This window comes from Myotis daubentonii, chromosome 7, assembly GCF_963259705.1.
Source record: "Myotis daubentonii chromosome 7, mMyoDau2.1, whole genome shotgun sequence".
Lineage (NCBI taxonomy): Eukaryota > Metazoa > Chordata > Mammalia > Chiroptera > Vespertilionidae > Myotis > Myotis daubentonii.
This window is the reverse complement of record NC_081846.1, coordinates 74747067-74760887: the sequence shown is the minus strand read 5'-3', so window position 1 is coordinate 74760887 and position 13821 is coordinate 74747067.

Genomic DNA, 13821 nt, shown 5'->3' with positions numbered 1-13821 from the left:
TAAAAATTCTCTACAAGTTTATTTAAAAAAAATAACAATTGGATGAGTATAATCATCTTATCTGATCACACAAACTCTCCTGCAAGAGGGAATTTGACCAAGCACCAGATTCCAATTCAGGTACTAAAATCTAGAATGTAGTGACGACTTGGCAAGGTGAAATCGTTAAGAGCATGTACGCTGGAGCCATCCTGTCTTGGTCCATATCCTGACTCTGCCACTAACGAGCTCTGCAAGTTTAGTCAAGTTACTTAACTTCTCTGTGCCACTGTTTCTTTATCTATTAGGTAGGGATTATATACTAGCAATGAAAATTCTGGGTGTAAAGAAAATCAAAGGCTACAATCCTATCAATAAGGTTGTATATAGACTAGAAGGTATAGTCTTCAAAATAGACAGAAACTTAGAAATGATGAGTAAAGATATTTGGGGGGGTGGGAAGAGAAAGCACTCTTTATTGTTCTATAAATTTGAATTGACTACCTGTTCACCTTCAGTTCTTATATATGTTATTATTCATCTATACTTATCTAATCTTTCTAGTGGCCCTCACGGGGTTATCAATTCCCAGTCCAGGTCCTTGGCTCACTGAGTAATACTCCTGTTTAAATTTCCAGGAACATTTTCACATAGCATTTCCATAGTCCCAGTACAATTTGTTTATGTGCCTTGGCAAGAACATCTGATAAACACAGGCTTTCTTCCCGAAGCCACACTGACTTCTTGGTTTTTTGTGAGCACACTCAAGAGACTTACTAAGACTCTTTCTCTTTTAGTAACACAGATAGTTAGCAACTCTATTCAGGATTGTTAAAAAGCATGTCCACACGAAGGTAGTATATGGAAAAGTAATTTCTCATTCGTGGCAGTATTAGAGAGCTCCAAAGGGTAATGGGGAAGCAAAATAGTACAGCTGCTGTGAAATATCTTAATTCAGCAAAAAGTCTGTTTCCCAGTAGGAAAACCTCCACTTAATATATATCGCATAGGCATATAACTACTACTGCTGCACAACACACTCTTCACATTAATGCAGGGGAGAAGGGTGGAGAATAATGTCAAATATCAGATAATAATGCATTTGTTTGTGATGGTCTACCATAACTCTAGCTTGTCTTTCATATTTCCCTTCTTCGGGCTTTCAATCCCAAATGTTTCCCCCACCTCCATGTGTACTAGCAAGGGTGAGCTCATGACCCAGGCGGCTACAATCAGAGGACCCCATCTCCAAGCCACAATGAATCAGGGCTAGGCACACACATGCATAAAACCCAGTTCAGGTCAGTTTCTTCTTGGGTACATTGTACATAGACTAAAAGGAAGGATTTTCTTTTCTTTCTGTTGCAGTGTTGGAAGGATACAAGCTAGGAAACATGCTTGTGGCCATATTTCCCACCTTCAGGAAACCTACTTGTATGCAAGAGTAAGGTGCAAAGTGAAGCAAAATCAGAAATGAGAGCTTGGTACATCTCCAAAGGGCGCCATTCACCCCTTACCCTATCTTGTGCCTTAAGGGGTGCCATTCCCCTGATATACCATGTTAACAGTGCCTTCTAGAGGAGTGCCACAAAGTTGTCTTAGTGGAGAGAAAAAAACCATCCAAGTCACTTTGAATGGTATTTACTCCAAAAGGTTCCTAGAGCTTGTCCATCAGGCCTGTGAAATCCCCAATAGCCTGTTCAGTTTCATTAGCCAGTTAACTTCATTTACCTTCTTAGCTAGTTTGAGTTGAGTTTCTATCATTTGCAACTGAAAGAGTCCTGAATAATAAAAACGTTCTATAACTGAGCAGAATGTGTTTATATAGATAATTGCATTTCACACAGAGAATGTGCCTATTTTATGGATGAGGGGACAAAGAGTTTAAGGATTTGCCTGCCATTATGGTGGAGTAGATTTTATTTTTAAGTAGAAAGGAAAAGGGAATTATACCTAGGTCGCTTCCACGCGGACTGAGCAAGTTTTCCTCCAGGGTATACTATGTCACATTTATTTGTTCCCTAATTCAGGCTTGGATTTGGGGGAGGACCATTCCTGATCCTCACCCACTCACTGGCAATTTTGACTAAGTACTCATCATTGTTCCTACCTGTGCTGAAGAGAAGCTTACTGTTGAAACCTAACCACATCTATCAATGCTTTTTTAATAGTTCACATTTATCATACACTTACTGTGCACCAAGCACTGTTCCAACCACTGCATTTGTATTAACACATTATATTCTCAGTAAATATTTGTAAGGTAGGTGTTGCAGTGTCTTGTTTTATGCACGAGGAAACAGAGGCACAGAGATGAGAGACTCTGTAACTTGCCTTGTTTAAAAGCTAATAAGTGGATAAGTGTGGATTCAAATTGGGAAAATGACACTCGGGTATCATCCTTTGCCAAGATGCTCATCACGTGGTTTCCAGGTGTTCTGCCTTAGACTCTTAAAAAATGTTTTTATTTACTTTAGAGAGAGAAAGGGAGAGGAAGAGAGAGATAGAAACATCAATGATGAGAGAGAATCAGTGATCCACTGCCTCCCATTCACCCCCTACCAGGATTCCGCAACCTGGGCATGTGCCCTGACCAGGAGTCAAACCGTGATCTCCTGGTTTATGGGTTGCCACCCCACCACTGAGCCACACTGGCCAGGCAAGCCTTAGACTCTTGAATACATCTATGTCATCTGTGCACCTGGGTGCCTGCCCTTTATAATGCCTACTCTCGTACCTTGAATCTGTATTTCCTATTGTACGACCCCTGTAGCCTGTGTGCCTATGAGAATTGATTGTTCCTCCTTGTTCAACCTACCTTGGTTTCGTCTTCATCTATATAAACTATGTGACTACAGATAAACTAATGCTCATTGAACCTGTTGAGATACTATTTGCAGCACTTTATCACAGAAGCTGACAATAGAAGGATGGGTCAAGCAGGAACTGAGCCCATAGTGAACTAACATTTCCGGCAGGGAGTTTCTGGAGGACCTACTGTCTCTAATACAGGGGTTAGCAAAAATGGGTTTACAGTTGTGAGTACACAAAGCACAGAGTTTAATCTTGTGTTATTATTTCTTTCTTTATTAATTATTATATTATTTACTATTATTAACCTACTTTTGCCTACCCTTGCATTTGCATTCCCAAACTATTTTTTTTTTAAATCTCTGTTGGCCTTGTATATGAAGTACCACCTGAGATAAATTATTCTCCTCTTGAGAATTCTGGATCTACTTATCTGCTTTCATCCATATTTACTAAAAGGGTTTGCATTATATTTGCAAGGAGTTCAAACATCAAAGATAAGTTTTGGCAAACTTAAAATACATTGGAAGAACAGCAGGTGCTGACAGCAGAAAGCAGAAACTGAAAAAGTAGGCTTTGAGGTTCATCAAAGGGTACAAACATTCAGTCATAAGATGAATAAGTTCTGTGGATCTAATGGACAGCACGGTGACTATATTTAATAACACTGTGCTGTGTACTTGAATCGCTCTTAAATGTTCTCAACAAAAAAATAAAAAGACGACTATACAAGGCGATGGATGGTTAATTAATTTGATTGTGGAAATAATTTCACAACACATATGTATATTGAATCATCATGTTGTGTACTTTAGGTCTATTCAAATTTATTTGTTAAAAAAAGAAAAGGAAAGGAAAGAAAAACTAGGCTTTGAGACAGAACAGGCAGAACCACCAATCAAGGCACCTCGGAGACTCAACTGACTCTGGGTCCAAATGCTGCAAAGACTGAGATTCATTTTCACAAAGATGGCTGCAGACCCCCGCTGCTCTCCAGGGCAGCTGCCCTCCATGTAAAAACTCAGCTTCTTTTGATCTCCAGAACGTAAAGCTTCCTGGAGTCTTTTTGCTAAACCTACTTGTTCATTATCAAACTTTAACCAGTTTATCTCTGTCTGAAAACTGTCATTGGCCCTTAGAAAAGCAGCTACCTCCCGTCATAGTTCTCCCTTCTTCTCACTACTCTTCCCTCACATATTCACATGTGTCATTTCCTCCTCCACATTTTGGAAACTCCCAACTCAGATGTCCATCAACTGCTTAGTTACCTTGACTACTGCCACCTTCTTCTCAGCCAGTTCTCCTTTGTCACCCATTCGATTATTTAAAACCCCTCTGCCAAGATATTCTATCCAAGCTAAGACCAAGACAGCTATATCTCCCCAACCACCTCTACTTTCCTCTCCTCCCTGACTTCAGTTTCTATCAGCAAATATATTGCAATACATTGAGGATACCAATGAATCTTAAATCTATTATAATTATATATTTAGGTACTATCATGTGGTGAAACATGGCCTTTAGTGAGAGTTCAGTAGAAGGAGATAAATTCTTGGACTTGACAATTTAGAAAGTATTTAATCTAGTGGATTCCAAACATGACTGGTCATTGGAATCATCTAGAGAATTTAAAAATAAAATACCTCAAGATTACTGATTCTACCTGGTCAGCGAGGATCAGTGGTTGAGAGTCAATCTATGAACCAGGAGGTCATGGTTCAATTCCCAGTCAGAGCATACGCCTGGGTTATGGGCTCAATCCCTAGTGCAGGGCATGCAGGAGGCAGCCGATCAATGAATGATTCCCTCTCATCATTAATGTTTCTCTCTCTCACTCCCTCTCCCTTCCTCTCCGAAATCAATAAAAATATATATTTCTTAAAAAGAAATTACTGATTCAACATCTTCAGGGATGAAGGCACTGGGATCTGTAATTCATATATATGTTATATATGTAATAAATACAATATAGATATTTTATGCATGTGCATACATGTTTATACATGTGTGTTTATACATGCATGTTGTATGATGTATGTGTGTATATAAAAACATTATGAGTAAAAATAAGCACCTCCCCAAGTGATTTTCATGATTACTCATATTTATGATCCGAGTCTATTCCATTCTTATATTTTGTTAATAAAAGCCAAAGTGAACTGCAGAAGGTTTAAGTGCCATAGTCAAATTACACAACCAGTTTCTGACAAAACTACAAGTTAAAAACAGGTTTCTTGACTCACTACACCAAAAGTCCTCTCCTGCTACGTACTCTGAGAAGCTTTGGAACCTTAGCTGAACCTTGAATTATGAATAGGTTTCATAAATGTGTGAAAATGGTAGGGTATTTCAAGGGATGGTCCTATCTAACAAGTTCAAATTCAATGTATAGTTTGCAGATTTATTGAGAGGCTAACATATATAAAGCATAAACATAGACACAATGAGAAATACAAAGATGAGAAACTACCATGAGGATTAGTTTTGAGAGGATACTGCCTTTCAAAGTCCCTTTTAGCACAGGGACACCTGGGGAACTGTTTAGCATGCTCCCTTTTGTCCACCTCAGACTTGTGACTCACAGTTTCTGGAGGTAAGATACAGAAATATGTGTCATTAACATGCTTCTCAATTGATGCTCATTCACAATGAATTCTGATAAAAATGGTAGTGGGGACTACAGACAAGGAAGTGGCACAGATGATGATTAAAATTGAGCTAAGTGTTTTTAGCTCAGAGATATAAAGAGAGAGGAAGAGTGTTGTTGCTCCAACCTTGTAGTAAAGACTGTAAAAACGGCAAATTTTAATTTTCTTGAATCCATTAAAGAACTGAGGTTGCAGGGGCACTAAGTAACCTGCCACCTGGGGAGACAGATGTCTTAGAAGAGAAATGAGACCCACTATTTGCTTAGCTGAGGCAGACAGTACTAGACTAGACACTGTCTTAGCTGGAAAGAAGATGCAGCTACATTCATTTTTAACAAATTGCTAGAGGATGAGGGTGAACTAGCATGAGAGTGCAAAACCCCTAGGATCTCAGCAATCGGGTTCTTCACACCCTCTTGCAGGTTATGACTCCATGAACCCTCCAGGCACTCACAGAGAAAGCCAGGGAGAATCCTGAGAGAGCTTCTCTTAGGGTGCTGGTTATGAGAATAAACAGTAGCTGCTGCTGATAAAACCCTGGCTCTACCCATCAACTCTGGCTCCCCTACAAAACAAAAGCCTTAATCTGCAGGCAGCGGAAGAGCAGTAAACACTGTCACCTTGGGGCACTGGTGAAAACCTATTGCAGCTGTAAGTCGAAAGAGAGAAAGAAAGCAAGCACTACCCCTCAGAGAGGGGCAGAAGCACATGAGAAGGCTCCAGAAACCCAGGGACACAGCGCCTGGCTAAGCTTGAAGTTTAATCAGAAAATCAGAGAACAACTGCTTCTCCCACCACCTACCACCAGGTTAACAAGAACCAAGTACAAATAGCACTGAATGTGGCTGGGAATGTAGAACAGACTATCTCTTGGGCACAGTGCAAAGGGATGACCAAGGTGGGACTGGGCATAAGGAAAACAACCGTTGCCCACACCCTCAACACTAGAGGAACCACGGGAGGAATTCAAAACCTGCCAGCGCAGGGGTTGACTGCAGTGCCGTTACCACAAAACTCACATGTAGCCCATGTCCTGACCAGGCTAACACAGACCTACCAGAAGGAAAGGGGTGCCAATATTCCAGCATGAATAATATTTACCTCAGTATCTACCTTCCTATACAAGAGGTCTTGTTATCAACAAAAGATTGGGAGTTATTTGTAAAGGCAAGGGGAAAAAACAGCACTCTGGAAATACAAAGAAATTATCAGAACCAAATTTTAACAAACGTTTTTAGTATGTTAAAGGCTCTGATGGAAAAGTAGACAACATACAAGTTTAGACCAGGAATTTCAGCAGAGATGGAAACTAAGAAAGAATTAGATGGGAATGATAGCCATGAATTTAAAACACAGTTACAGAAATGAAGAATAACTTCAAAGGACTAACCAGTAGACTCAACACAGCCAAACTGAGACACAAATAGAAAAGTGGGGGGGGGGGGGAGAACAGAATAGAGAACTCAAGAGCCGTGAGACAATGTCAAGCAGTCTAACACATGCTTAATGGGAATTGTGTGGAGACAGAAATGATGGAAAGGTGCAGAAGAAATATCTGAAGATATAATGGCTAAGAAATTATCAAACTTAATGAGAAATACCAAACTGATCCACAAAGCACAGAGAACACCATGCAGAGTATAGACCAAAAATCAAACAAGCAAACAAAACAAAAGCAAAAATAAAACCACACCTAAGCATGTTTTATTTATTTATTTATTTATTTATTTACTTACTTACTTATTAAAAACTAGAGGCTCAGTGCACAAAAATTTGTGCACTGGCTGGGGATGGGGGGTGGGGGGAGGAGTCCCTCAGCCCCACTTGTGCCCTCTCACAGTCTGGGACCCCTCTGGAGATAACCACCTGCTGGCTTAGGCCCGCTCCCTGGGTGGCAGATGACAGGCCCGATCCCTCGGTGCCTGCCCAGCCTCCCCTGGTTGCTCACACAGCAGGGCCAATCAGGGAGTTGGGGTGCCACCCCGGGTCAGGTCGCACTCAGGACACCACGGGCGGGCCGGCCGATCACTGCTGCCCCACCCAGCCGCCCCAGGTCGGGTAGTACACGGACGTCCGCCGCCCTCGGTTGCAGATGGCAGGGCCGGATGGCGGCAGGGCAGGTGGGATGGCGCTGTGCCGCCCTGCCTTCAGTATGCAAATTAGCCACCATCTTTATTGGTGGTTAATTTGCATATTGTGCTGATTAGCCAATGGGAGGCATAGCAAAGGTACGGTCAATTACCATGTTTGTCTATTATTAGATAGGATATTTTTAATTGATTTCAGAGAAGAAGGGAGAGGGAAAGAGAGAGAGAAACATCAATGATGAAGGAGAATCATTGATTGGCTGCCTCTTGCATGTATCCCACTGGGGATTGAGCCTGCAATCCAGGCATGTGCCCTGACCAGGAATCAAACCCCTGACCTCCTGGTTCACAGGTCAATGCTCAACCACTGAGCCACACTGGTCAGGCAGCATGTTATATTTAAATTGCTAAAACAACAACAACAAAACTAACAAAACAACAACAATAAAACATGCAGGAAAATTGTGAAGGCAAGCAGAGGGAAAAAAGGTGCATTACCTAAAGAGGTATGACAATAAGAAACAACTTAAAAAGGTAAAACATTAGCATATTCTCAAAGTAGTTTCTCCAAAACACTTAATTCCTTTGTTTGCTTTAACATATATCCATAAATTCTTCAGTACTTCTTCCTCCCATAACTCAATTCCTCTTCTCTTAAATGAATTTAGTGACTCACTATTAACTCACTTCTAATAATAGATGATGGAAAAGGAAGAATAAATTTCAGTGAAGAAACCTGGGAGTTATCACCTTAACCAAGTGATCAAGGTTAATATAACCAGTAATTGGGCATATTGATATCATGTGTCCCCTCATATGATGAGAAGAGAAGGGGACATCACCTCTGTGGTACTTTTCCATAAAATTCACAACCTCAATCTAAGCATGAGAAAGCATTCTACAGACACCTGACCAGGACTCTGCAAGAATATCAAAGTCATGAAAGACAAGCAAAGACTGCAGAACTGTCACAGGTTACAGAAGATGAAGGAGACACGATGACTACAATGTAGTGGCTTAGCAGAGGACTTTTCGTGGGGGACATTTGAAAGGGGAAACACTTGAGATGGTCAAGATTTTGGAGAAAGAAACTTTCTTTAGAATGCCCACTTCCTAACAAACTCATCTCTTTTCTCTCTACCTGTTCTGTCCTGCTTCTTTCTCTTTTTAATATCCTTCCCAATTATATTCCAGGGCAGAGAATTCTATCTCCCTTGTAATTGGGCTTTTCTGATTAAGCTATCAGAAAAGGTGTCTGGGGAGAGATAGACCTCAAAATAATGTGCTTATCTATATGACTGAACTCTCAGGCCATTTTACAGTACAAAGGTGAGACTTTTAACAATAAATTTACTGTGATAACTAGGACAGTCTTGGGCATAATATTCTTTCTGAAAATGTACATATGAGTCAATGCCATTCCTCTGCCAGAAATCAAAATCATCCCTGAGAAGTGAGATTTTGGCAAATATGGAAAATTGAACACCTTAAACAAGTACTCTTAGAATATAAAGGGTAGCTTATGTAACTTCTCAATAGATCATGGAGATATATCGACTGGGCCAAAATAAGGTTTGCAATCCTGTGTTTCTACTAAACATCCATTCACTCACTGATTTATTTATTCATTCAACATTCTTTGAGAACTTATTTTGTTCCTGATCAAGAGATGCAAAGATGATTAAGCTATGACCACTACCTTTGAAGAACTGTCAGTCTAGTGGAGTTCACAGACATATTTCATGTAGTGATTGTGGAGGGTGGAGGGGAGAGGATGAAGAGGGTATGGGGAGATTAATGGTGATGGTAAAAATAAAATAAAATACAATTTAAGAAGAAACAAAAGAAATATTTCAGAATTACTGATCTGTCTAATTTCTATAGTAGATCATTAAAAAATTATTGTACATTAGCTTATTGGATTACACACCTGTATGTTATAATCCATACAAATTTTTAAAATCTTTAATTCTTTGAAGTACAATTAAGAATTGATATGGTGTGGACCCAGTAATTCCACTTCTGAGAATATATCTGAAGAAACCCAAAACTCTAATTTGAAAGAATATATGTAACCCTATGTTTATTGCAGTGTTATTTACAATAGCCATGATTTGGAAGCAGCCCAAATGCCCATCAGTAGATGAGTGGATAAAAATGCTGTGATACATTTATGCAATGAAATTATTACTTGGCCAAAACAAGAAAGAAATCTGAACCTTTGTGCCACCTTGGATGGACCTGGAGAGTATTATGCTAAGTGAAATAAGCCAGTCAGCAAAAGACAAGTATCACATGATCTCACTCATATGTGGAATTTAATGAACAAAATAAACTAACAAACAAAATAGAAACATACTCATAAATACAGAGAACAGACTGACAGATGTCAGAAGGGGCTAGGGCCTGGATGAAAACAGCGAAGGAATTAAGCAAAAAGCAAAATAAAACAAAACAAAAAAACCTCATAGATGCAGATGACAGTATGGTGATTAGCAGAAGGAAATGAAGGTGGGTGGGTGGGTGGGTGGGTGGGTTGGGGAAAAGGGTATTGGGGGGGGGATAAATGATGATGGGGAAAAATAATTTAAAAAATAGAGCAAAAGTGTAATAGTCTGTATCTAACATAAAGCTGGGTCAGTTGTAGTTTTTCTATACCTAAATCAAATTTCTCAGAACCTCACATGCTTCATTTACATTTGTTTCATTTGAGTTCTTGTCCATCCTCCGAAAGTGAAGTCTGGTTGTTGAGAGACCTGAGTGCCTATTTATGAACTCCAAGACAGATTTATGATCTCTAGTGTCTTTTGGTAAACTGCCTAATCTAACAAATTTTATAAAAACTTTTTTTGAGCACAGATATACATAGTATACTATCCCAGATGTTCTGTCAGACTTACTACTAAAATTTCCTGGATTATTTCTTCTCAATATATAAAGTTTCTGAATGGCAAGACCCTGCACTTCCTCCATCTAAGATTTGTCTAATGGCATCAAGAAAACTCTTGTTAGGCTTTTGTTGTGTATTTAGATCTATTTCCTCTGGTCAACCTTCTTGATTTCCTAAACATAGATACTTAATAGTTTCTGGTAAATGGGAAAATATCATCCAAAAGAGATTACCCAACACTAAAAGAATATATTCATTTTCTAAGGATATATTAGCAAGCAGATATTCCTTACTTTTAAAAGATAAATTGTAAAAATCTTATATAGTGAGTGTAAAAAACACTGGTAAAGGGCTAGGATTTACAATCAGAGACCTAGCTTTGCAACATACTATTTGTGATACTTTCAATTCCTCCTAAGTCTAATTAAATAAGTAATGTATATGGAAGCACAATAAGTCTAAAGCACCATATAAAAATGTTAATTTTGTGTTATTAATACACCTACTATTATCTTTAATTCATTCAACCAACATTTTATTTAAAACTCTTATTTCAAAGTTAGACATTATTTTCTTTGTGATTTTTCTCCAAACCTTTCTTCCCTATCTGCCTTCCCAGACTGAATCTGATTCATCTCTGTAACTTCATAATTTAACTCCTGATCTGAAACATAGCACGTACTCAGAAAATATTTATGAAACAATTCCAGCTATTCTCTGCTTCTCCTCCCTCTACTTCCAATGAAAACTAATATGTTCTAAATTCTGTTGTGGTGATATTGCTCTATAGCTCCCAGTTTCACTCTATAATGACCTGAAGTCTTGGACAAAACGTTTCCACCTTGAATAGGTTTCAACTTGTCAGCATTATTTGAGATAATTAATGGACATTCATGCTTTGAACTTTGCATCTTCATTTAAACTCCATCTCAAAAAAAACCTTAATCCTGAACCACCCTCCAGTATTTAAAAGCCATTAGATTTGTTTATATAGGGAGAGGCGGGTGCTCCCTCTGCTGGTTCTGCAGAGACAGAAGCTAAGGGGAAAGCTCTCTGCAGAGCTTGCCCGCCCTAAGGACAGGCTCAGAATTCTGGATGCTACATTATGACTGAGTTTGCGATAAAACCTAAACTGACCTAAAATAATGCATTGACATTCATGCTTGTCAGATGTGAAAGACATTTTGGAAAGAGATGTCTTAAATTCAAGTTTTTAAAAAATGTTACTTAAAAAACAAAACCTAGGAGGATAAAACAGTAAAAAATAAAATAAAACTTGACAGGTTCTTTTAAAATGATGTGTGTGTAAAATAACACCGACAGATAGCCTGGTTGGCATGGCTCAGTGGTTGAGCGTGGACCTATAAACCAGGAAGTCATGGTTAGGAAGTCACGGTTCCATTCTCTGTCTGGGCACATGCCTGGGTTGTGGGCTCAATCCCCAGTGTGGGGCGTGCAGGAGGCAGCTGATCAATGACTCTCTCTCATCATTGACGTTTCTATCTCTCTCTCTCCCTCTCCCTTTCTCTCTGAAATCAATAAAAATGTATTTTAAAAGGAAAGAGAAGGGGGACTCTCCAGAAAAGCAGCTAAGTAATACAGAGGCATGCAACATGACAGATAAAGAATTCAGAATAAGGATCCTAGAGTGCATAAACCGGATGGAGGAAAAAATCGACAACCTCTGCAAGAAGCAAGAAGAAACAGATGAAAAAATCGATAACATATGGAAGAAGCTAGAAGAAACAGATGAAAAAATCGATAACATATGGAAGAAGCTAGAAGAAACAGATGAAAAAATCAACAACCTAAGTAAGACCCAAGAAGAAATGAAGAGTGATATAGCTGCAATGAAAAACTCCATTGAAAGTATCAACAGTAGACTAGGAGAAGCGGAGGACCGAATAAGTGAATTAGAAGACAAGGAAGCAAAACACACCCAAAATGTACTGCAATTGGAGAAAAAAATTAAAAGACAGGAGGAGAGCCTAAGGGAGCTTTGGGACAACATGAAACGAAACAACATACGAATAATAGGAGTACCAGAACAACAGAAAGATGAACAAGGATTAGAAAACCTACTCGAAGAAATAATATCAGAAAACTTTCCTGAGGTGGGGAAGAAAAAAGTCACACAAGCTCAGAGAGTCCCAAACAAGGTGAACCCGAAAAGACCCACACCAAGACACATCATAATCACCATGGCAAATGTTCAGGACAAAGAGAGAATCTTACAGGCTGCAAGAGAGAGACGGAAAGTTACATACAAGGGATCTCCCATTAGATTGTCAAATGACTTCTCAACAGAAACACATCAGGCCAGAAAAGAATGGACTGAAATTTACAAAGTGATGCAAAGCAAAGGACTGAATCCAAGAATACTCTATCCAGCAAGGCTATCATTCAAACTTGAAGGGGAAATAAGAAGCTTCACAGACAAAAAAAGACTAAGGGAGTTTGTCACCACCAAGCCAGCAATGCAAGGAATGCTAAAGGGACTGGTATAAAAAGAAGAAATAAAAAGCTCAGAAAGAAAACAGCCACACACACACACACAAAAAGAAATGGCTACAAACAAGTACCTTTCAATAATAACTTTAAACGTAAACGGACTAAATGCTCCAACCAAAAGACATCGAGTGGCTGAATGGATAAAAAAACATGACCCATACATCTGCTGTCTACAAGAAACCCACCTCATTAGAAGGGACTCACACAGACTGAAAGTGAAAGGATGGAAAAATATCTTTCAGGCAAATGGAAAGGAAAAGAAAGCTGGGGTAGCAATACTTATATCGGACAAAATAGACCTCAAAGTGAAGGCCTTAACAAGAGATAAGGAAGGCCACTTCATAATACTAAAGGGATCAATACAACAAGAAGATATAACCCTGGTAAACATATATGCACCCAATGTAGGAGCACCCAAATTCATAAAAAAACTCCTGGAAAATATCAAAGGAGAGATCGACAACAATACAATCATAGTAGGGGACTTTAATACACCATTGACAGCACTGGATAAGTCCTATAGACAAACAATCAGCAAAGATACAGCAATCCTAAATGACTCACTAGATCAGATGGACTTAATAGACATCTTCAGAACACTTCACCCCAAAGCCAGAGAATATACGTTCTTCTCAGGTGCTCATGGGACATATTCAAAAATAGACCACATATTGGGTCACAAGCAAAGTATCCCCAAATTCAAGAAGATTGAAATCATAAAAAGCGTCTTCGCAGACCACGATGGCATAATATTAGAAATAAACTACAATAAAAACAACCCAAAATACTCAAACACCTGGAAGCTGAATAGCATGCTACTAAATATTGATTGGGTTACCAATGAGATCAAAGAAGAAATTAAAAACATCCTGGAAACTAATGACAATGAAAACAC